This window comes from Chiloscyllium plagiosum, unplaced genomic scaffold (assembly GCF_037043375.1).
Source record: "Chiloscyllium plagiosum isolate Xiang-an unplaced genomic scaffold, Cpla_swu_hap1 HiC_scaffold_3, whole genome shotgun sequence".
In the NCBI taxonomy this organism is placed as follows: domain Eukaryota; kingdom Metazoa; phylum Chordata; class Chondrichthyes; order Orectolobiformes; family Hemiscylliidae; genus Chiloscyllium; species Chiloscyllium plagiosum.
The window spans coordinates 7,948,017-7,974,447 of NW_028270141.1; the positions used below are offsets into that span (position 1 = coordinate 7,948,017).

The following is a 26,431-nucleotide window of genomic DNA, read 5'->3' on the forward strand; positions in this document are numbered from 1 at the left end:
TTATCCAGGGTCAATCAAATAGAAATGCAAGGATAGGTAGGTGTGTGAATATTTTTAGTGCTGAAAGATGTCACAAACATAATTTGGAGGTACCGGTATTGGACTGGGGTGTACAAAGTTAAAACTCACACAACGCCAGGTTATAGCCCAATACTATAACCTGGTGCTGTGTCACAGACAGAGGAAGGGAAAAGGTCATGAAGGGCTTTGGAAACATGGATGGGAATTTTACAAACAAAGCATCGTTTAACTTGAAACCAATGGGTATAACTGAGATCAGTGAACAGGACTTGGTGTTAGTAAATTTTTTTTGGAACTCCTCAATTTTAAAGACAGGAGGTTGTACATCTCGATCAGGATCAAAGGATTAACATTGCAAGGTGTTAGATCTCCAAATTAGTCCCAGGTGAAATGTATTGCCTTCTTGAGTCCCGTAGGAAGGACAGGGTGTAATGTATCAAATTCTATAGCATCCAAGGTGTGGAGGTACGGGTGTTGGACTGGGATGGACAAAGTCAGAAGTCACACAACACCAGGTTATAGTCTAGCAGGTTTGTTTGAAATGACAAGCTTTTGGAGCACTGCTCCTTTGTCAGGTGAAGTCACTTGCTTAAGGTGATGAGTAAATAATACTTTGTAGACTATATTGAGAAAAAACCTTGTGTGAATTTATGTTATGTACATAATACGATATGAGCTTTACTGGTGCAGTACTGGTCCATGAGATGTTTTCCATGGCAATTGATTATATAGATTTAGTAAAAAGCAAGCTTAAATGTTTTACCTTTTAATTTTTCTGCAAAGCCAGTGATAGCTGACAAGCAAATGTGACACCAACATGTTAAGTATTCACTGTTCAATTATATATTTGGAGAAAGTTCTATTGCCTTCCAGAGCATGGATATTGCACATGTCATATTAAGTGTTTTTTTGAATTCCACTAGTTAGACATACATTTGGCAGCAGGTCTGACATTGATGCTCTAATACAATTTTTCTCATTTCTCTATTTAATTACATCACTGCCACTATACTTCCTTTGAAACTTTTTCTACGTTTCCTTTTGTACTCCCTACATGTCGTCATTCACAATCTTGCTCATTCTTATCCCTTTACCATGTTGAAATTCAGTCTTTATCTCAAACTTAATTTTCCTAGGAATCCTTTGTTTTTTCTTGGTCTTTCCTTCCACCAACCACTGTCAGGCTTTGAAAATTGGAATCTCTTGATTGGCTTTAACTGGTATCTTTTGATATTAGTTTTTGCACCACTGTACATTGTAAAACACCTCCATCCTAGTTCTTAGATTTTCTTTTTGACATGTTCATTTTAAGGCAAACTCTTTAGGCTCCCCTGGCTAATTAGACAGTTTGAACGATGACAGTTAGGAAACTCTGGTTTCCAACAATGAACCGGAAGGAGGGAGAAAATTAATAAAGCAAAAATGCAATTGAAGTGAAAAGCTTTTAACCTTAAAACACTAATTATGCAAGATTAGAGTTGCTTTTTTTTAAAGTAATGTGTGAATGTCCTTATTTGGGAATTATAAGTGTGAATTTACAGCATCCTCATATTCAAAAAAATCTGAACACCAATGTTATTTTAAAATTTCAGGTGCCTGGAACATTCTCTTAAATTATACTTTGGGAACAACAAAACAATTTTACAACTGCACAGATTTAGTGAAGAAAGAGGAAAGTGTAACACTAACAACTACAAAAAGATTGGTGGAAGTTTATCATTTGCTGTTTGATGTTGCTGAGGAAACCCAATATCCTTTCCAGAAAGGATGTCTGGAACAGCAATCAGAAAAAAAAATACAATGGTGCATACGTCACTCACTAAACTTGCTCCTTGTCACCATTCTGTTGTTTGAGTAAGCTTTCCAATGTAGTCTCTAGTTATATAAACCATTTTCATTACTGCTTTCCATTATGTATCAACAAGATTTTGGTATCACTGTAATTTGTTTTTTTTTGGAGGAGAAAATGGTTCTTGAGCGCCTGTGTTGCAGATTATCAGTAACACACTCTTCCGTGTGTCAGATTTAAGATGAATCAGGTATTGAGGAACTTGTCTAAGCTAACATTTCAAGTACAATACTGAAAAACCATTGCCAAAGGTGCCATCTTTCAGTTAAGATGTTAAACAGAAACCCCCTTGAACATAGAAGCATGGAAGAAAGAAACAGGAGTAGGCCAATTGACTTCTTCAGCCTGCTTTGCCAATCTATAGAGTCACCGAGCTCAATACCTAATCCCATTATCGCCACATGAACTTCATCTACCTCCTTCTTGAAAAAACATAATATTTTGCCCTCAACCAATTTCTGCGGTAGTGATTCCACTCTCTGGATGAAGACATTTCTTCAGGACTCAGTCCAAAAAGGTTTACCCCTACTGCAACTAACCTGTCTGGTCCTGTTAAAATTTTATAGGTTTCTATGAGATCCCCTTCATTTTTCTAAACTCCAGTGAATACAATCCTAACCAACTCAATCTCTCCTCATCTGTCAGTCTTGTCACCCTAGGAATCAATTTAGTAAAGCGATGCAATAAGGTGCTATATAGTTCCTTCTTTCTTTCATTAAGCATCAATGCTTATAATGTAGGCACCTCTAAAGCTCAAAAAAAGACAAATCAGTAAGTAATGATTTCATTCACACAATATCTAGATTTTAATGTAAAAGTTGGTAGCACAAAAGAGAGACTGAAAATTAGCAGTTTCAGTTTTTCAGCTTTAAGAGAGAGGGTACGATGTATGGGATAGAATCAGACCTTTTCGCCCAACCAGATCACATTAGCAGTAAAAGCCTCCTTCCATCTTTTCTCACTAAATTTATCATCAGAAATCTTTATCCTCTTTTGTTTGCTTGTCTAGCTTCTTCTTAATTGCATCTATTTTATTCATTTCAACCAATTGTTGAAATAGCTGCTTTATCATGTGCTTTAAGCCAATATTGCTACATTCATATTGACATACTGATCTGGATCATCTCAGACTGCGGGTGTCTGTGTATGTACACTCCCTGAGGCTACTACCTCCTTATCTTGAAGTAAGGGTCCTCAGCTCCTTTTTCACTATAACATTCCTTTTATTTAAATCTCTGCATAAAGTTATCAAATATAGCTCTGTAGTTTAGTGTCCAAGACCTCTCTCTGTACATGCTAAATATAGACTGGACTCATTTCTTTTACTGCTGTCAGAGTCATGCGATTACTTATATTGTCATGATTCTCCATTAGAGAACACCTCCTGCCACACTCAAGTTTATCTCTTCTTAGTCTAACATTATTCCTGTAGTTTACTTGAGGTAGTTTTTATAATCATCAATATCATGTCAGTATTACCATCATTATCAGTATTGTCGCCATTATTATCCTCACTCCACCCATTTCCCTCAAAGTCTGAATCTTCCATGTTGAGAAAATGTGGAATTCTGAATGGACATCCTGATTACAATTGCTTGAGTTCAAAACTAGCTTGACAGTGCTGTACCAAGTCTGGAGTTGCTTTATCACTCTGTACACAGTTTGATGCATATGGACATGGCTGTCCCATATTCTATGACAACTATACTCAGTCTTATTCTTAGATCAGGAAATATAATGCCTCTCCTGTTCCTCCTGCAATTTGCTTCAGCTGTTCTGTCGATAAAAGATCTATTTATCTGACGACTGTGACTTCTGACTTCTTGTCCTTTTAACCAGACTTTCTGCCCTGGCTTCAAAATCAACAGAGTTTTTAGCTTGGGTCTAGGGCCGCATCATCTCTGTTGCTTTTTATTGTGGCTTTTCTGCAGTTGTTTTGCCGCCTTATGATCTTGAAGTTCCATTTGACTTGACTTCTTTGACAGATGATTATTATATCTGTTTTTAACCTCTCCCAAATAACAGTTCCGCCAGTGACTACCCATTATACAATGGGGTTGCTCTTAAGCTTCAGTGACTTCAGTCTTGACTGCTCTCTCAGCCTTGTGTGTAGGAGGGTGTAATGGAGAATTTATCACCCTGATGATGCTTACATTCAAAGTGAAATTCCGTATATCCTCATCCACAAATTGAGGTGCATTTTCTGATGATAATTCTTCCAGGCACAACAAAGATCCATTTCAGTGTGATAATCACTGACTCTGCTATGGTTAAATGATATCTTGCCATTTCAATCCATTTTCCATAGTAATTGACTAGGATCAAATCAAAAATCAAACAAATCTGTTATTAACTGTACTCACAGATTTTTCAAAGGCTTTAACAAAATCATTGGCTTTCTTGGCACTTGGCTGAAGTTGACACACATTTCGACCAACAATGTAATCCTTTCAAAATGTCAAGCAACCCCAATGATTGTTGTACTGTTGCTCTGTTCTTTACGATATCTACATGTCCCCTGTGGAGTTTCTATGGATTTCTAGTCACATCAACCTTGATGTCACCATTTCATGTACACCAATAAATCTTACAATATTGTCAAGTGTTATTTCTGTTCACGGAACCCTTTCAGCACTTAGACTATAGGAGTATATTTTGATCACCCTTGCAGATGGAGCTGTCTGATCTTTGTGCACACCTTGCTAGATTTCTTTTGCACATATTTATCTGAGTTTACCCTCAGTTGCTGGTAAAGTGTTGCTTTTTGCTGGAGGGTAAGACTTCTTAATCTATAAGAATAACATCATTTTTTTGCTTAATCTGTTGTTGCCCCCTAGTATTATTGTCATCACTTATGCCTTACCATTAATGTAGACAATGCTGTAGTCATTTTTTTTAAATCAACCGAAGTCTGAAATTTTGCAGAGATATACTTTAATTTCCTTTAATTTCAATATATTATCAAAGACTCGTGGTCTGTCTCAATCTGGAATTTCCATCCTATGAGAGAATTTGTGATACCTTTACATCCCAATGTAGCTGTGATTGTCCACCCCTGTCAAAGCTCTTGACAGTAAAATAGACTGTTTTTCACTTTCTGTCATTTACACTTGAACAAGGAGTACTCCTAATTCTGTGTGTGATAGAATTATAGCTGCTATAATAAACAAACCTAGATTGTAATGCATTAGAATATTAATAAGCATAAAATATTTAATTATTAATAATATTAAAACGTCTGGTGTGTCTTTTCAAAGTTGCACTATGTTCTTTATTGTGAATGGTGCTGAATATGTAATTCATTAGAATATCAATAGAAAGTAACTTCTTGTTAATCTTTTCCAAAGCTGCAGTATGTTCTTGTTGTGAATAATGCTGAACATTGTGCAATCATCAGTAAACATCCCCACTTCTCACCTCATGATGGAGCGAGGATCTTTGATGAAGTAGCTGAAGATGGCTGGGCCTAGGACATTATTCTGAGGAACTTCTGCAGAGATATCCTGGATCTGAGAAGATGGACCTCCAAAAACCACATTCATTTTCCTTTGTGCCAGGTATGATTCACACTAACCTCAGTTTTGCCAGGGCTCCTGATGCCACGCTTGGTCAAATGTGGCCTCTATGTTAAGGGCTGTCACTCTCTCCTCATCTCTGGAACTCAGCTCTTTTGCCCATGTTTGAAGCCTCTTCCTGGTCTCTCTCTCTCTTGCCACTCCAGGACTGTCCAACTATTCCCCTTACCTTTGGTGCCTAGACTCATAGAGTCTTAGCAACCATGTCACAGGACCTTTGGACCAAATTGGACCATGCTGACGAAAATGTCCATCCACGCTAACCCCATTTTCCTGCATTTGGCCCATATCCTTCTAAACCTTTCCTATCTATGTATTTATCCGAAATACATAGATAGGAAAGGTTTTTATTATACTCGCCTCAACCATTTACACTGGCAGCTCATTCCATATGCGTACCACCCTCTGTGTAAAAAGGTTGCTCCTCAGGTTCCCTTTTATTCTTTGCCCTCTAACGTTAAACTGATGTCTTCTAATCTCAACTCACTAAACTGGGAAAAAGACTGAGTGCAGTCACCCTATCTGTGCCTCTCATGATCTTATACACCTCTATAAGGTCCCCCAGAGTTTCCTACTCTCTAAAGAAAAAGGTCCTAGCTTGTCTAAATTCTCCTTATAACTCAGACCACCGAGTCCAGGCAACATCCTTATAAATTTTTTATGCATTCTTTCCAGTTTAATAACATCCTTCCTATAACAAGGTGACCAAAATTGAACACGAGTGCGGCCTAGTTAGACAAACACAAAACTGTCCCTCAGACCCAAAGATTGAATTACCTCACCCAATCATGTCACTTTCAAACTGTTGAGAAATAGGAGGTACAAGTATGCTACTGTCTTAATTTTCTGGGGTGTAATGTGGTGAAGTTCCCATTTAATGAATACTGATAATGTTCAAGTATGTGGCAAGTAGTGAAGAAGGCATTTGGTGTGCTTGCCTTTGTTAGTCAGTGCATTGAGTATAGGTGTTGGGAGGTCATGTACAGGACATTAGTTAGGCCATATATTGGAATGCTATGTGCTAGTCTGGTCTCCCTGCTATAGGAAGAACGTTTGGAAACTTGAAAGTGTCAGAACTGATTTACAAGGATGTTGGAGGGTGTTTCTTTGTCTAACTAGGCAGCACTTGTGTTCAGTTTCGGTCACCTTGTTATGGGAAGGATGTTATTAAACTGGAAAGAGTGCAGAATAAATTTATAAGGATGTTGTCTGGACTTGGTTTTCCCTGGAGCCTTAGAGCATGACATTATTACAGACATTATTAAAATCAAGAGGGACATGGACAAGGTCTATTTACCCGCAGGGTGAGAGTGTCCAAAACTAGAGGGCATAAGTTTAAGGTGAGAGGGGAAAGATTTAAATGGGACCTAAGGAACAAGTTTTCACGTAGAGGGTGGTATGTGTATGGAATGAGCTGCCAGAGGAAGTGGTGGAGGCTGGTACAATTACAGCATTTAAAAGGCATCTGGATGGGTATATGAACAGGAAGGGTTTGGAGGGATGTGAGCTGGGTGCTGGCAGGTGGGACTAGATTAGGTTTGGATATCTGGTCGGCATGGACGAGTAGGGCTTGGGAGGGATGATCTTCAGATTGTTGGACTTGATGGGCTAAATGGCCTGCTTCCACACTGTAGGACTTCTATGATTATGGCTGTCAGATGGGAAAACTGCCTCTTTGAATTCATCTGTACTCTATTTTCTGATACAGGCTTTATTCAATTATAAGCAATCACTCCCTAAGGGAATATGTAGTAGAATGCATACCATCTGCTTTAAGTTGTGGTATTTTTGTGGCTGTAAAATCCTTTCAATGTCTTCCACTATTCGTGTGAAAACCATCATTTCATACAGATTCATGTTATGGTGTTCATGTTGTGCAGCAGTGTGGCTTTGCCCACACACTGTGAAGAATGGAGACTGCTACAGACCACACATGATCTGTCATCAGACAATCCACTTCTTCTCTTGCCCACTACATGTATCAAGATGGGTAAATGCAGCTACAGATTTTCATCATACATAAAATAAGACAACCTCAACCACTTTGGAGTAGGCTACTGCATCAATTTCAGGTCTGCCTGCTTCAGTGTTAGAACTTCTTGTAATATCATCCATCTCAGCTGCAATTGAACAAACTCTTTTTGTTTGCAACAAAACCAGAAAGAGCTGGAGAAATTCATCAGGGTCAGGCAGTATCTGTGGAAAGGAAGCTGAGTCAATGTTTCAGGTCCAGTGACCTTTCATTTGAATTCAAAACTCTTTTTTTCATTCTTTTTAGACTCTCTTTTACTGAAATCTGTAGCTATTTCAATTCATTTGCACAAATGTTCAATCACAATGCACCATGTACACATAAAGCCAAAATAAAGCCAAGAACTATGGATGCTGGAAAAATGAAAATTGCTGGAAAACTCAGGTCTGGCAGTGTCTGAGAGGGAAAGCTGAGTTTCATCAGAACTGGGTCAAAATTACTGTCAGATATGCTGAGTTCCTCCAGTATTTTCTGTTTTTGTATCATGTATGTGTATATATTGACTCTTTAGAATAGGTGTAGAATCATGGCCAGATATTGTGGAAATGCCAACTTGACAATGATCAGCCCTTGCAAATTTTTGATAAAATACAATACTGCACAAATCCTTCCTTGGCCTGGTGTGAAAGAGGCTTATATTGGGTGTACCCATCTGCTATCACATCAGCATTCAACTCTGGTATCAAACAAAAAGAATGACGACTGATCCTTCTGAATTTAGACTGGCTAATTTTCAATATAATGTTGGCAATTCTGACAAACTTGTAAATTTCTTGCTAACATAGCTGTGGTCAGACTAAGAACAAAGTGGTCTAGATGATCATAATGTGGATGGGTTAGAGGAATGAGAGGAGAAACTGTACTTTGTTTCTTAATTCATGCAAGGAACTTCAGTAAGAATGCTGAGATCTATCTGAGAGAATCATGCAAGTCTAATTCGGGATCTCTAATTTCCACAAATGCACATTGATTACCCATTGATTCCTGTTTGAAAGGAAGGCTAAAAGTGCACAATGTGTACAGCATCATCAGCATCTTCCAATAGATTTACAATTTGGAAATATTTCCATTTTGTAATATGAAATATGAATTATTTGGAAAAATCACAAATAATTAAATTTCTTCGTGAAGATATTGATTCAGTATCTTGATGTCAAGATAAACAAAACTTTATAAATTTACTGTGCTTTGAATGGTGAATACTGCATGTTTCTAATGTGTACCCACTTGTTTAAGATTATAATGAAGCATGTACATCATTACTTATTACTACTTACCATTGAATTATAAAAGCAAGCCCACTTAAGATAGGAAGTGTGGAGTAAGGCAATGTCTGAGTTATTAACAGCCAATTTCCCTCAGTCAGTACAGTTCCCCCCCTGACAGTGCAGCACTCCCTCAGTCAGTCCAGTTTCCCCCCTCACTGACAGTGCAGCACTCTCTCAGTCAGTACAGTTCCCCCTCACTGACAGTGCAGCACTCCCTCAGTCAGTACAGTTCCCCCTCACTGATAGTGCAGCACTCCCTCAGTCAGTCCAGTTCCCCCTGACAGTGCAGCACTCCCTCAGTCAGTCCAGTTCCCCCTGACAGTGCAGCACTCCCTCAGTCAGTCCAGTTCCCCCTCACTGACAGTGCAGCACTCCCTCAGTCAGTACAGTTCCCCCTCACTGACAGTGCAGCACTCCCTCAGTCAGTACAGTTCCCCCTCACTGACAGTGCAGCACTCCCTCAGTCAGTACAGTTCCCCCTCACTGACAATGCAGCACTCCCTCAGTCAGTACAGTTCCCCCTCACTGACAGTGCAGCACTCCCAATTAACAGCCAATTGTGTATTTGGGAAATTGTAGGTAAGCTGTCCATTTCTTTTATTGGTTTGGCTGTTTTGTGCAGCACAGCTGTGCTTTCACAATAGGTATGGTCAGCAGGTGAGGCTTCATTTCAACAGAGTGAGTGTAGGAAATCATCTCTCAGATATTAATATTCTGTTATGGTAGGATAGTAGAACAAGTAGGTTAGACCAGGGAAACCCAGTGGATGTTATCTACCTAGACTTCCAAAAGGCCTTTGATAAGGTGCCACACGGGAGGCTGCTGAGCGAGGTGAGGGCCCATGGTGTTCGACGTGAGCTACTGGTATCGATTGAGGATTGGCTGTCTGACAGAAGGCAGAGAGTTGGGATAAAAGATTCTTTTTCGGAATGGCAGCCGGTGACAAGCGGTGTCCCGCAGGGTTCGGTGTTGGGGCCGCAGCTGTTCACGTTATCTATTAATGATCTGGATGAAGGGACTGCGGGCATTCTAGCAAAGTTTGCCGATGATACGAAGTTAGGTGGACAGGCAGGTAGTACTGAGGAAGTGGGGAGGCTGCAGAAGGATCTAGACAGTTTGGGAGAGTGGTCCAGGAAATGGCTGATGGAATTCAATGTGAGCAAATGCGAGGTCTTACACTTTGGAAAAAAGAATACAAGCATAGACTACTTTCTAAACAGTGAGAAAATTCATAAAGCCAAAATACAAAGGGATCTGGGAGTGCTAGTCGAGGATTCTCTAAAGGTAAACATGCAGGTTGAGTCCGTGATTAAGAAAGCGAATGCAATGTTGTCATTTATCTCAAGAGGGTTGGAATATAAAAGCACCGTTGTGCTACTGAGACTTTATAAAGCTCTGGTTAGGCCCCATTTGGAGTAGTGTCCAGTTTTGGGCCCCACACCTCAGGAGGGACATACTGGCACTGGAGCGTGTCCAGTGGATATTCACATGGATGATCCCTGGAATGGTAGGTCTAACATACGAGGAACGGCTGAGGATCCTGGGATTGTATTCATTGGAGTTTGGAAGATTAAGGGGAGATCTAATAAAAACTTACAAGATAATACATGGCTTGGAGAGGGTGGACGCTAGGAAATTGTTTCCGTTAGGCGAGGAGACTAGGATCGTAGACACAGCCTTCGAATTAGAGGGGGTAAATTCAGAACAGAAATGAGGAGACATTTCTTCAGCCAGAGAGTGGTGGGCCTGTGGAATTTATTGCCGCAGAGTCCAGTGGAGGCCGGGACGCTAAATGTCTTCAAGGCAGAGATTGATAAATTCTTGACGTCACAAGGAATTAAGGGCTACGGGGAGAATGCGGGTAAGTGTAGTTGAAATGCCCATCGGCCATGATTGAATGGCGGAGTGGACCCGATGGGCCGAATAGCCTTACTTCCACTCCTTTGTCTTATGGTCTTATGGTCTTATGGTCTTGTGCATTATAAATGGATGCTCTGATGTCTAGACTAACATTCAGGTATGTTGAGTAGAGATACGGTACAGAAAATTAACCTCTTTGTTGGATTAGTATGATGGGATCTTTTATGTCTACATGAAAAAGCAGATGGGACTTTGATTTAACATCATGTGCGAAAGCATCTCCAACCAAGCAGAATTCCCTGAATACTGCGCAAGATACGTCAACCTAGATATTTCACTTGATGAAGGGGCAATGCTCCAAAAGCTTGTGATTTCAAATAAAGCTGTTGGACCATAATCTGGTATTGTGTGACTTCTGACTTTGTCTACCCCAGTCCAACACAAGCACCTCCATGTCGTAGATATTTGTGGTCAAGTATCTGGAATGAATCTTGAACATATGACTTTCCAACACAAAAGCAAGTTTGCAAGCATTGTGCTGCTAATCATGATGTGGACCTTTGGATGGGCACACACATACTTTGACCTCTTTAGGACAAGCCTGATGTTATAAAGGCTTGCATCTAAGATGCATTCTGACATTTGCATTGTACACTGTAATATGCTGCTGGAGGTAACAGAAATATCATGCAGGTGCTATCAATAGCATAACTGCTGTTAAAAATCATACTTGAATGTTAATAGGAACTAATATTTCAACATTTTGGTTGGTTAACATTTTGCTGCATGCAAAATAATAATGTGAGAGTAAACAAATTAAAATAAATTCAGGCAATAATTTTCAGAAGTTAACTAATCTGTACCAGTTTAATTTTTATAGTTAAACACAGTTCTTCCAGATAAATACTTAACACAGATTTTATTGTTTTTAAATGCATATAGACCAGCAGGGAAGAAATACAGTACTGATAATGTGGAACATCATCATGTTTTGGTGTGACTGCATCAAATTTCACTGGCAAATGGCATTGAGAACAATGAAATTGGCATCAGATGGAGGTTTTCAGTCAAATGCACCATTCTCTTCTAATTAGAGCTTGACCAATTAGTTCCAAACACTTCATTCTCACATCATTCAGGAGGAAGTTGAATGGTTAAGATTGCTTTATATTTTATTTCTATTAAAGTGTTAAATTTCAAATCTTTGTTTAGTGTGCTGTGGATGTTAATTATTCGAAATGATGGATGTATTCATTCATCTATTCATTCATCAATAACTACCATGTGCAGTTTAAGACAGATTGAGAGACATTTTACATCCAACACAGAAATATTTCTCATATGATTTACATATTAGCTATAAGGACGCTATTTATTTCCTGCTCAGTGTAGCACAGAAATCCTTTCACATTTGTATTTGGGACTTTGTTCTGGCCAATTGAATTTGATCCCTGTGGCAGGGTCAGTGAAGTTGATAGAAATTAAAATTCGTCTGATGATCTCCCACACCAATGACAATTTCCGCTTTGAAAAGACAAGTAATTGTTCCACAAGAACCTTTGAAAGAAATAGTTTTAGTGAAAAGGGATTTTCTGGACTGAAATGAAGCGACTCCCACAGCTTCCAAACAAAGACAGTACTCTGTTGCATTCTGAATGGTTAGGAGCAATTCTTATAGTTACTGCCCTACGAATATGGTTACTGGTAACAACATACTTTCAATAAGATAATTGTTCAACTTAAACTATAATAAATCAGATAGTTCTGCAAAATGTTTTGGAGCTTTATTTAATGTTAGAAGTACTGATTACTTTGTTAGAATTAGTAAAACAAATATTCCATCAATTAAATGTCGGTTCTGGATTGAACAACTGATTCACATAAACTGAGACTTTATGTTTGATTCTCAATTTGTGCAAAGTTATGTTGACCAAATGGTTACACATGTCTGCACATGAGCTTAAGACAAAGGGAGCAAATAGACAATAGATGCTGAAGGTGAGGCTTGAGGCACAAGTACCATCGGAAACAGATTTCCCGTCGAAGCATTTTCATTAATGATCAGGGTAAAGAATATTATGTAATATAGAAAAGCTGTTTCAGAAATTTTGAAATTATATTATTTAAATAAATGCTGAAAATGAGAAATTCACCCTCTCCTCCCCAACAACACCAAATTTCAACATTTAAAAGGAATCTGGATGGGTATATGAATAGGAAGGGTTTAGAACGATTTGGGCTTAATGGAACTAGATTAATTTAGGATATCTGGTTGGCAAAGATGAGTTGGACCGAAGGGTCTGTTTCTGTGCTGTATAACTCTATGAAACTATGACTCTAACTGCCAAAGTGTTGTGTACAATTACTATCCCAAATCTTGTGACTTTACAACAATTTAGTGCCACTCAGTTTCAAACCGCATGTCTTTAGCATAGTGCAGTGAAGCATTGTCCTGGCTGTAAAACACAGATAGATTGCTAACTTGGCCAAACAACAAGGGCTGTTGGGTACATTGGCCAAACCAGAGCCACAGAGAGAGCAACTGTGTAAATTTGCAAGAGATTCAGGAAGTATTATAACTTTAACGGGCCAAATAGGATTAGGGATAGTATATTTGTATTAAAGATTATTGTAACTTTGTTCCTAATAAAGTTGGGGCTGTTTTGCATTGCTACCAGCTTGTGTTCATATTTGACCACTGTGGTATTGTGGGACACCTGAACAAATTCATTCATAACATTCTGGTCAGAGTTATCTAAGTTGTTTTAAGGAGAGACCAGACATCTTCAATGATGTCAAACGTATATTTGCAATTCTGTAAGAATGAACAAATCGGCATTGTATAACATCACATCTCAAAGTTCTTTCCAACCAACTAATTAGTTCCAGCTCTCAGTCATTAAGTAGAGATTGTATTCACTTCTACATGAATTTCACTACATCAATTTATACATTAGCAGCCTAACTATTACATTTCATATTTGGTAGATTCGTTGAAGAGACAGAGATCTTTTGTTCCCTTTCTGACTGTGACTTAAGTACATCTCAATCAAAGACTATGCAGATTCCAGTCTGGAATTCAACCCAACAGAAAGGTCAGTTGAGGAAATTTGTATTGGAATAAAGATAATTTGCATTTGTTTTATAAGAAATAATTCAAAAGTAGTATATACTTTTCAAAGCTATCCATATTTGAAAGTGATACATTGGAGGATGGTTGGTTTGGCCAAGCTGGGTTTGTTTACCTGAGAGATGGTTAAGTGGAGAACTTATAGAGGCATTCAGGGTTTGGAGAGTAGATGACGAAAAACTGTGAAGGGCTCAAGAACCAAAGTAAGATCATGTATGGTGATTGGGAAAAAAAACAGAAAAGAGAGGAAAAGTTTTTTTGTGAAGTGAGTGTTTCAGATTTGGAATTCTGATTAACAGGATTCTCTCTCTCTCTGCCTGGCAATATGTTAGGGCAGATTCAATTGTAAATTTTATGTGTAAATTTTACAATTACCTGAAGGGAAAAAAAATGCAGCGTCTTGGAGGGAAGTGGAGTGGGACTCACTAATTGCTCTTGTAGAGAGTCAGTACAAACACAAGAGACCAGACTGGCCTTTTTCTGTACAGTAACCATTCTATGATTCAATGTTTCTTTAACCAAACTCATCATTTTGATATTAGGAAGTGTTTCAGAAGAATTTGCATGAGGACCAATTTGAATGCAGTAGTGATGCCCTCTCTGAGAAATAACCTGTTAACAACCAGATTTAAAATATATGGATCAATTGCAATCAGTTTAACTGTGGCTTTGATTTGTACATTGTAGCTGTAGATTTTTGGGTTGGTGAAAGTGCCTGCAACAGCCAAAGCACTGACTCTACCAGCACTAATTTAAAAGTAGCATCAGGACATGACATCGAAGGTACACACTCTTGTATGTTTAACACTTGTGGCAAGATCCTTTGGAACAGAGTAAATGTTTTTCTTTTCAAAATTCTAAAGATTTATGTTATTTAGGTGAGCAACAGGCAAAGTTCTTTCACAATGTGTCTCTAATTCTTGTACAGCCTGTTCCACAGCCTGAGCCAAAAACAGTCAACTTCCTTCTATTGCATCAGCAACTTCTATTATTTATAGTCTGACTAAGCCATGTATGTATACAATGCCCTTATAAATGGCATTTAATGAGCAATAAACACATTCAGTACAATTTGTAAAGTGTTATCTGCAATGAAAAGTGCTCGGGAAAACTACTTTGTATGTTTATCTAGTAATGAAGATCCTTTTCAGCTCATATTGAAAGATAGGATTTTGTAGCAAAAGTAATTCTATTCTTAATGAGAAGAATAGGGCCTGCTAATGCTTCATCAGGAGTCAAAATCATGATTTGTTCTGAATTATTGATAACAAATGACAAGCTAATTATTATTCGAATGCATAACTTTTTTTTAAAGTGTTCCTTACATAGCTCAATGTATTAGGGAAGATCAAGGCTGAAAAATGTCAAATCTAACATCAACAAATTTGAAACCAACTTCATAGAGAGTCTCTTTTCCCATACCTTCATTGAAAAAATTGTGGAGTCTGAGCAGGAACTGAAGGAATGAAGAAGGAGGAAACCAAAAGCAATGTCAAAATGTTAGGTTTTAAGAAGGCTTTGCAGTAGGACCACAGCATCAGTGCCAACGAACTGCCAATTCAGTGCTTGGGTTTGTAGCCATGGAGTGACCTCACGGGATTTCCTGAGGTTGGCCTCATTATGTTACTCACAGCAAGCTCCTGACTGGGTTTATTCTGCTGGTGGGAAATTGCTGTGACAGCAGTAGAGAGCTGGCAAAACTGCAGAAAAACCACTTGTGTTTGTAACCCTTCAACAGCAGGGACTAATATTTAAAGGGTTGCTTCGTTGTTGCTGGGCAGAAATCACAAAGTAGCTTGCCAATGATATAGAACACTTCGATTCTTTTTTGTGTGCAATGAAAATCAAATCAGATTGATTTTCTATGGTAGACACGATAGAAACAATTGCAGGGGAGTATTGAGATCTTGCTTGGACAGAGGATCTTGAATGCCAAGAACCACACTTGCAAAGTGTCTGCAATCACTCAATTCTGACTATTGCATTTTGGAGTTTATCACTTTCTTTATAAAGAGTTAGTATTGAATAACTGCCCCAATTGTGTCATTTTTGTTTTGACTGAAAAAATGTTTAGTTGAATTAGGCCTAAGGTCAATAACTGCAGGGTGACTAACTTTCTGTATGTTAGTCAGGGCTGTGGGCCTGTTAAAGGAAAATATTGGAAAAGTTAGTTACACTGAACAAGGACAAATTTCAAGGTTTTGACAATGCATATCAAAGGATTCTAATGTTGGAAGAATTGTGTACAGTCTAGAAATGACCTTACCTTAGTTTTCTAGTTAGTTGTAGGTGTATATCAGAGGATGGGAGAATGTCCAAAGTCATGTTGATTCACAAAAAGAGGTAAAGATCACACAACACCAGGTTGTAGTCCAACAGGTTTATTTGGAAGCACTAGCTTTCAGAGCACCGCTCCTTCATCGGGTGGTTGTTGAGGACAAAATCATAAGATGCAGAATTTATAGCTAAAGATTACAGTGTCATACAGTGATATATTGAACAAACCTGGATTGTTAAATCTTTCATCTTTTAGAATGCAGGTTTCGGTTCATTAATATGTAAATCTCAGAACTTCTTTTAAGTCACCTTCTCAAGATAACTTAAGGTTTTATAACAAAAGGTGACATCTCAGCTCAGACAATGCATTAAAGGTGTGAGGTCAGAGTTTGTCTATATCCCAATCTTGAGTCAGACTGGTTCTATTTCCAAAATGGAATTTACAAAATATTACATGGATTGACTGCCTGCAAATTGTGCACCTTTTGAGCAAAATAGAATGTATCTGCAAATATAATTCCGCAAATACAAATTCATCCCATAGACTTGTATGTGTGTGTGCGTGCATAAGAGAGAGAGAGTGAGTGTGTGCCTGTGAGTGTGGGTAAGTGTGAGTGCATGTGAGAGAGTGTGTGTTTGTGTGTGTGAAAGCTTCGTAAAGTGTGTCTGTGGGTGTGATGGAGTATAAGCCTGTGAGAGGTTGTGTGCATCTCAGAGAGTGCGTGAGTATGAGAGAGGCTCTGCATGAGTTTGTGAGTATGTAAGAGTGTGTGTGTATGTGAGCTTGTCATGATTTGGAGATGCTGGTGTTGGACTGGGCTGTACAAAGTTAAAAATCACACACACCAGGTTATAGTCCAACAGGTTTATTTGGAAGCACTGGCTTTCGAACTGCTGCTCCTTCATCAGGTGTTGTGTGAATTTTAAATGTGTGCTTGTGTGTGTGGGTGAGAGAGTGTGTATAGTGTAGTGGAGACACCTGGGTGCAACATGAACCCAAGATCCCAGTTGAGGACATCCTCATGGGTACCGAACTTGGCTATCAGCCTCTGCTTGGCCACTTTGCGTTGTTGCCTGTCCTGAAGTCCGCCTTGGAGGATGGTCACCCGAAGATCCGAGGCAGAATGTCCCTGACCTCGGATCTTCAGGTGACCATCCTCCAAGGCAGATTTGGGGATATGCAACAACGCATAGTGGCCGCAAATCATCCACCTGATGAAGGAACAGTGCTCCAAAAGCTAGTGCTTCCAAATAAACCTTTTGGACTATAACTTGGTGTTCTGTGTTTTTTAACTTTGTCCACCCCAGTCCAACACTGGCTCCTCCACATCACAAAAGAAGGATATAGCAAACCCAGATACAATAATTACTGGTCCGTTAGTCAACATCTGAGGAAAGGGTTATTTTGTAATCTTTCATTAAAAATGAGACAATTGTGTATCTTAATGAAGAGAAAGTTCTGTTTGAGAGAAAAGATGTAGATTATGTTGAACAAGCTCTAAAATACATCAGATGCTGTACAGTATGTTCCATTTCAGTTTTAAATTCATCTGGACAATATGTTATGTTTCAATTACAAGTTCATCTGTACATGTGGGGGTTTCCAGTCCTATTGATGAGAACAGTGGTAACACCATCAAAAAAACTATTTCCAATGTTGATGTCATTTGGTTTATCTATGAGTTCTTGTTTTGAGGGGAACAGCTTGAGTTATTCCTTCAGGTGCATCCTGCAAAGGGATTCATGGTACAAATCTCAAACAATAACACAGGAAGTACATGTGTCTAAAATCATAAGCACTTGGTTGAGTCAGACTTCCATAAAAGAATTCCAGTTCTGGATTGTCAGCCAGCTGAGAATATGAGGGGGCTGGCTTTGTCTGAGAGTTGTTCGCTACTTAGAATCATACAGAAAGTTGATGTACTGGGGATTCAATCCCACTTTCACCATTGCAAAACAGGGTTGGACTGAAGGGTCTGTTTCCATCTCTATGACTCCCTATAATTGCCTTCAATGTCCTTTGGATAGACTAACTCAAGCTGTTTCTTTCTGTAGATAAATCAAATGACATGATCATTGAAAATTGTTTTCTTCAAGCTGTTACTGCTGTTCTCATCAATAGAGCTGGAAACTCCGATTGTACAGATGAACTTATAATTGAAACATCACAGAGTATCACAGAGATGTAGCTGCAAGGAGTCAGGGATGGGAACCAAATATCCAGGGATAGGCATCCTTTTGAATGGATTGGCAGACGGCAGAGAAGATGGACTTGCCTTGTTAGTAAAAATGAACTTAAATCTACAGCAAGAAATGATATAGAGTCAGGATCTGTATAGGCAGATTTGAGGAACCACAAAGAGGAAAAAGACTCTGAGGGGAGTTGTATACAGGCCTTCTCGCTGTAGTTAAGATGTGGGAAAGAAAATAAATCAGGATATGGAAATGTAAGAACGACAACGATTATTAGAATCATGGAGGACTTCAATAAGTAGATGGACAGGGAAAATCAGGTTGGTAGCAGATCCCAAAAAAAGAAATTGTGGAATGTCTCCATTCCGGGGAGGACCCACCAGAGATCAGACAATTCTGGATTAGGTGATGTGTAATGATGCAGGCTTGATTAGGAAGTTTAAGTGAAGGAACCCCAAGGGGCAGTGACCATAATATGATAGAATTTACCCTGCAGTTTGAGGTGGAAAAGCTGGAATCAGATGTAATGATATTACAATTGAGTAAAGCTATGAGGGAGAAGCGTTGATTGGAAGGAGAGCCTAGAAGGGAAGACAATAGAGGAGCAATGGCAAGGGTTTCTGGTGAACATTTGGGAGACATGGCAGAAATTCATCCCAAGGACGAAGAAACATACTAAGGGTAGGATGAGACACCTATAGCTGGCAAGGGAGGACAACATAAAAGCAAAAGAAAAAGCACATAATGTAGTGAAGATTAGTGGGAAGCCAGAGGATTGGGAAACCTTTAGAAATGGATAATTTAAAAAGGAATAAGTGGGAAGAAGATGAAATATAAGGGTGAGCTAGCTAGTAATAAGAAAGACGATTGCAAGAACTTTTTTAGTGAATGTTGTACTGCTGGAAAATGAGGCTGGAGAAGTAATGGTGAATGAAGAAATGGTGGAAGGACTGAATAGGTACTTTACATCAGTGTTCACAATGGAAGACACCAGCAGAACTTCAAGTGAGTCAGGGGGCAGAGATGAGTGTTGTGGCCATCACTAAGGAGAAGGTGCTGGGAAAGCTGACAGGTCTGAAGGTGAATAAGTCATCCAGACTGGATAGACTGTACATCAGAGTTCTGAAGGAGATAGCTGAGGAGATTGTTGAGGCATTGGTGGTGATCTTTCAGGAATCACTGGAGTCAGGGAGGGCCCCATAGGACTGGAAGATAGCTAACGTGACACTCTTGCTTAAGAAGGGATAGAGGCAGAAGATTGGAAACTATAGGCTGGTTAACCTGACCTCAGTCATTGGTAAGATTTTTTAAGAATGAGATTGCAGTGAACGTAGAAAGTGTATGGTAGAAAAGTGCAGAGTAAGCACAGCTTCGTCAACAGGAGGTCAGGTCTACAAATCTGTTAGAATTCCTTGAGAAGATAACAAGCAAGTTAGACAAAGAAAAGCCAGTGGAAATGATCTATTTGGATTTTCAAAAGGCCTTTGACAAGGTGCCACACAGAAGGCTGTGAAATAACATAAGAGCCCATGGTGTTCGGGCATAGTACTGGCACGGATAAAGGATTAGCTGACTGACAGAAGATCCACAGTTGGGATAAAGGGATTTTTTTCAAAGTTTGGGAGAAGATTTGTAGCTCGGGTGCTCGTTGTTGTGGTTCTGTTCGCCGAGCTGGGAATTTGTGTTGCAGACATTTCGTCCCCTGTCTAGGTGACATCCTCAGTGCTTGGGAGCCTCCACTACCAGGGACACCATCACACAAACTGGTTAAAGAACTACAGCAGAAACTGAGACACTTGATTAGTGGATCCAGACACTCCATACAGTCAACACAGGAATTCTTGGACATCATCAGAAATATACACATAGACAAGGAAGAAACTATGGTCTCATTCGATGTAACGGCACTGTTTATCTCTATCGACAAAACCCTAGCCAGAGAATCAGTAGCCAACCTGCTGGACATACAGAACAGACAACAGGACGGTGAACCTATCCACAAAGACGCCATACTCAAATTACTGGACCTGTGCCTCACAACACACTTCACATTCAACAACCAAATATATGAACAAATCAACGACACACCCATGGGTTCATCCATCTCTGGACTCATAGCAGAAGCGGTAATGCAAAGATTAGAACAAACAGTCTTACCACAAATTCAACCCAAACTCTGGATTAGATATGTGGATGACACCTTTGTAATCATTAAAAACACAGAAATAGAGAATACACACCGGATCATCAACGCCACACTCACAGGAATCCGATTCACTAGAGAGGAAGAAGAGGACAACCAACTCCCATTCCTAGACATGATGGTACAGAGAACACCTAACAGAGAATTCACCACAAAGGTATACAGGAAAGCCACACACACAGATCAAGTCCTGAACTATGAAAGCAACCACCCGAACACACACAAAAGAAGTTGCATCAAGACACTATTCAAAAGGGCCACAACACACTGCAGTACACCAGAACTGCAAAAAGAGGAAGAAGAACACCTATACAATGTATTCGCCAAAAACGGATACCCGCGCAATTTGATCAACAGATGCCTAAGGGAAAGACAACGGAACGAGGACATGCTGCAACCCAAAGGACTAGACACACTACCATACATCAAGAGCATTTACAAACTGACAGCCAGACTACTGTGACCACTAGGACTCAACAGCACACAAACCAACAGCCGCTCTCAGACAACAACTCACCAGAATGAAGGACCCGATACTCAGCATGAGCAAAACCAATGTAGTGTACAAAATCCCATGCAAGGACTGCACAAAACACTACATAGGACAAACAGGAAGATAGCTAATGATCCACATCCAAGAAGACCAACTAGCCACAAAACGACACGACCAGCTATCCTTAGTAGCCACACACGCAGATTACAAGCAACATGAGTTCGACTGGGACAACACTACTATTATAGGACAAACCAAACAGAGAACAGCCAGGGAATTCCTAGAGGCATGGCACTCATCCACAGATTCAATCAATAAGCACATCGACCTGGACCCAATATACCGGCCACTGCAACGGACAGCTGGAACTGACAACCGGAAGCGGCAGAGACAAACCACTATAAATGCCAGAGGAAACATCACAGAAGCGCTTCACGGGAGGGTCCCAAGCACTGAGGATGTCACCTAGACTGGATCTTTTTCAAGATGGCAGCTGGTGACTGATGGAGTTCTATAGGGGTTCAGTTGGGCCCACAACTATACACGTTATACATTAACAATCTGGGCAGAGGAATTGGGTCCATTGTTGCTAAGTTTGCAGGTGATATACAGACAGGTGGAGGGATGGGTGGTGTGGAGGAAGTGGGGAGGTTCCATAAAGATGTGGCAGGCTAGGAGATTGGGCAAAGAAATGGCAGATGGAATACAATGTGGGCAAGTGTGAGTCTATGTACATTGGTGGGAGAATAGTAGTCTAAATTATTTTCAAAATGGGGAAGTCCTTTGAAAATATGAAACACAAAGGGACTTGGGCGTTCTCATTCTCTTAAGATTAATATACAGGTTCAGTTGGCAGTCAGGAAGACCAATACATTGTTAGCATTTATTTCAAGAGGGCTGGAATACACTAGGCTGAATAAGGCTCTAGTCAGACCACAACTGGAATATTGTGAGTAGTTTTGGGCTCCATCTAACGAAGGATTTGCTGAACTTGGAAGGAGTCCAGAGGAGGTCTATAAGAATAATCCTGGGAATGAAGGGCTTGTCCTCTGAGGAGTGGTTCAGCACTTAATGGAGTTTAGAAGGATGGTGGGGGAATCTGATTGAAACTTACAGAATATTTAGAGGCCTGGATAGAGTGTATGTGGAGAAGATGTTTCCACTAATAGGAGAGTCGAGGACCTGGGGCACAGCCTCAGAGTGAAGGAATGACCATTTAGAAATAAGGTGAGGAGGAATTCCTTCAGCCAGAGAGTGGCGAATCTGTGGAACTTTGCCAGAAAAAACTGTGCAGGCCAAGTTATTGAGGGCATTTAAGTCAGAGCTAGATAGGTTATTGATTGTTAAGGGGTTAAAGATTATGCGGAGAAGGCAGGAGAATGGGGTTGAGAAACATGTTAGCCATGATCAAATGGTGGAGCAGGCTCGATGGGCTGAATGGCCTAATACTGCTCCTATATCTTATGGTCTTACCTGAGAAGTAAATTTCTGATGTCTGGCTGGTCTTCCCCTTCCAGGTTTGCACCCCTACCATGGGAAAGTTTAAAGCCAGTTATAATCCTGATTATAAGGGCAATTTATTGTCTCTTTCTCTTCTGATAACACTGAATTACTCTGGGAACGGTTCCAAGCAGAAACCCTCTGCAACCCAAACCTTGTCTGGGAGAGGGGGGGGGGGGGGTGGCAGGGGGGATGGTCGCAGTTTAAATCTCCTTTAATTCTTTCCTTCTCTGATGGTACTGATTCTTGACGGAGTGGAGATCTCTAGGTCCCAGGCAGGGAGAGATGGAAGTGTCATGGTATTAGACTAGTCACCTGGAGACCCAACTCAATGTTCTGCTGATGGACACAGATTCAAGTTCCATCACAGCAGCTGAAGGAGTTTAATTTTAATAAATACATCTGGAATTGAAAGCTAGTTTGAGTCATGATGACCCAATGGCTTTATGATCAGTTGGCTTTAAGAACCTCATCTGCGTCGCAGGGAGTGGAGTGCATCATTTCTCCCTCCAACTCTATTTTGATTTAGTCCCTACCCTCCCCCTCACTGTTTTGATCACACAGCACTGCCCTTTGATGTGAAGGGCAGTGCTTGTCACTGGCCACCCGGGTGTTTTCCTATCTTCCTGGTGGTGGAATTTGAATAAAGATTCGTGCACTTTGTGTCTTTCACTGTGTCTCACACCTGCACACACACACCAGGGGTACTGGGGAAAAAATAAGCACTACCGCACTTAGGTGGTAGTGTGGGGGTTAGAAAAAAAAAATAACCTCATCTGGCTCATCAATTTCCTTGAGGGAAGGAAGTCTGCTCACATATAACTTTGCACTCACTGAAGTGTGATTGACTTTAGCTGCTCTCTGAAGAGACCTGGCAAGCCACACAGTTCAAGGGCAATTACAGGTGGAAAGTGAATACTGGCCTTGCCAGTGATGTCCACATCTCATGAAGGAACAAGTTGAACAAAACCAGCTGATGGCCATCATGCCGAAGTGTCCATTGTTCATGACTGATTGGGAGGTTAATGGGTCTTCTGAAGAACACTACTCCAGCAGAAACTGAACTTGTTCTCACATGACGTTCAAACGCGTCACTTACAGATAAAGTGGATAGATAACAATTTTGCATTCTCTAATTCAAAGGAAGGTAAGTAAGAGCACAATCTTATAACTCAAACTAGATATATTGCTGTCTTCTACAGTTCCACAATGGGCCATTGATCTCAGAGAAAACTGCAAAATAGCAATATCACCTTTCTCAATATAATTCTGGAGTCAGCAATAAGAAATCTACAGTGTCCAACATTACTGATGTGTCTTTCAGCTAAAGAGCCCACCATTTTTGAAGTATTTGCCCAGCCAGGATGTAAGGCATTCTGATTATTCACTTTATAATTACTTGACAGAAACACAAATAAGGGTTGAATCATCCTGATTGGATTTAGGTAGAAGCTGAACTATCAGAAACAAGCTAACAAAAACAGAATTTGCTGGAAAGGCCCTGCAGGTCTTGCAGCATCTCTGGAAAGAAAGCAATGTTAACATTTTGGGTCCAGTGACCCTTCTTCAGTATGGGCCTTCAGAACAAGCTAAAATATTTTATGCACTTACTAGGCTAGGCAAATCTGATGCATAGCTGAGAGAGTTCTTTACCGTTTACTTCTCTTTTGTGTTGCAGATTGACTCAACGAGGACAGTGTAACATTGTGTGAATCCCACAGAGTGCAGCCAGATTGGTCTTTTTTGATGCACTAAAATTTCACAAAGGTGAATACTGAAGAAAAGGTGAAGTTTTCAGTGTGATAATGCTGGTGGCATTGCTGGTGAAGTTGGCATGAGGAGGCACACACTGCAGTTGGTCAGGGAGAACTCATGGAACGCCCTGCGAAGGACTGTAAGCACATGGTCAGAATAGTCAATGCCCAGCATCTGGGTGTGGAGGATGTTGAAACTGCCATAGAAAAGTAATGACTTAGGCTGCAGTCACTTTCACTGAATCACTTTTCACATATCAGACCTTAACCACTGATTTACCAACCTATCACATCTCCCAATTCACTGGATAACCATCTCTCTTCCATTGACCTTTATATCTCATGCCAACCTTTCACATAATCCACTCACCCTCATGCAACTGCCAATGCTGTCAGCCCCACATCAACTCTTGCTCTTTGCACATACTTCCAGCTATTCAGCTGTGATAGGCATATTACTCAACACCAGAGCTACACAAACACTGATGATCTGGCCTCTCTCTTGTGGGATCAGGTAGCGCACAATCGAAAGGAGAAGAGCAAAACCAATAGGGGACTAGGATGTCTGCAGCCCTATGTTTCTGTCAAGTGATCTCAACATCATGGGGCCAACAGTGAACACAAATCTGTGAGTCCCAGCACAAACTGAGCAAAGTAAATTAATTAACAATTACGAATCAATCGGATAAGTGAATTACATTCCATCGGGGAGGGAGAGAATAGTTACTGATGTGACAATCATAATGCTAGAAGGCTTAAGAACCAGGAGAAAGTGAGGACTGCAGATGCTGGTGATCAGAGCTGAAAATGGTTTGCTGGAAAAGCGCAGCAGGTCAGGCAGCATCCAAGGAGCAGGAGAATCGACGTTTCGGGCATGAGCCCTTCTTCAGAAATGAGGAAAGTGTGTCCAGCAGGCTAAGATAAAAGGTAGGGAAGAGGGACTTGGGGGAGGGGCGTTGGAAATGTGATAGGTGGAAGGAGGTTAAGGTGAGGGTGATAGGCCGGAGTGGGGGTGGGGGCGGAGAGGTCAGGAAGAAGATTGCAGGTTAGGAAGGTGGTGCTGAATTCGAGGGTTGGGACTGAGACAAGGTGGGGGGAGGGGAAATGAGGAAGCTGGAGAAATCTGCATTCATCCCTTGTGGTTGGAGGGTTCCGAGGCAGAAGATGAGGCACCCTTCCTCCAGCCGTCGTGTTGCTATGGTCTGGCGATGGAGGAGTCCAAGGACCTGCATGTCCTTGGTGAAGTGGGAGGGGGTGTTGAAGTGTTGAGCCACGGGGTGGTTGGGTTGGTTGGTCGGTCCGGGTGTCCCAGAGGTGTTCTCTGAAACGTTCCGCAAGTAGGCGGCCTGTCTCCCCAATATAGAGGAGGCCACATCGGGTGCAGTGGATGCAGTAAATGATGTGTGTGGAGGTGCAGGTGAATTTGTGGCGGATATGGAAGGATCCCTTGGGGCCTTGGAGGGAAGTAAGGGGGGTAGTGTGGGCGCAAGTTTTGCATTTCTTGCGGTTGCAGGGGAAGGTGCTGGAAGAGGAGGTTGGGTTGGTAGGGGGTGTGGACCTGACGAGGGAGTCACGGAGGGAGTGGTCTTTTCGGAACGCTGATAGAGGAGGGGAGGGAAATATATCCCTGGTGGTGGGGTCCGTTTGGAGGTGGCGGAAATGACGACGGATGATACGATGTATATGGAAGTTGGTGGGGTGGTAAGTGAGGATCAGTGGGGTTCTGTCCTGGTGGCGATTGGAGGGGCAGGGCTCAAGGGCGGAGAGCACATCTCCCTCCCCTTCCTAGACCTTTCCATTTGTATCTCGGGCGACCGAATCAACACGGACATTTACTATAAACCGACCGACTCCCACAGCTACCCAGACTACACCTCCTCCCACCCTGCCCCCTGTAAAAACGTCATCCCATTTTCCCAATTCCTTCGTCTCCGCCGCATCTGCTCTCAGGAGGACCAGTTCCAATACCGTACAACCCGGATGGCCGCCTTCTTCAAAGACCGCAATTTCCCCCAAGACGTGATTGACAATACGCTCCTCCGCCCTTGACCCCTGCCCCTCCAATCGCCACCAGGACAGAACCCCACTGGTCCTCACCTACCACCCCACCAACCTCCATATACATCGTATCATCCGTCGTCATTTCCGCTACCTCCAAACGGACCCTACCACCAGGGATAAATTTCCCCTCCCCCCACCTTGTCTCAGTCCCAACCCTCGAACTCAGCACCGCCTTCCTAACCTGCAATCTTCTTCCTGACCTCTCCGCCCCCACC

General features: G+C 41.0%; 1 long non-coding RNA gene across 1 annotated transcript; it reads left to right on the forward strand.

Annotated features, from left to right (window-relative positions):
• The first annotated feature begins 3,912 nt into the window (after positions 1–3,912).
• LOC148150515 (uncharacterized) lies at positions 3,913–24,993 on the forward strand. Its single transcript, XR_015751771.1, has 3 exons — positions 3,913–5,427; positions 13,594–13,700; positions 24,080–24,993. It is a non-coding gene; the product is annotated as an uncharacterized LOC148150515 (long non-coding RNA).
• The last annotated feature ends 1,438 nt before the right edge of the window (positions 24,994–26,431 follow it).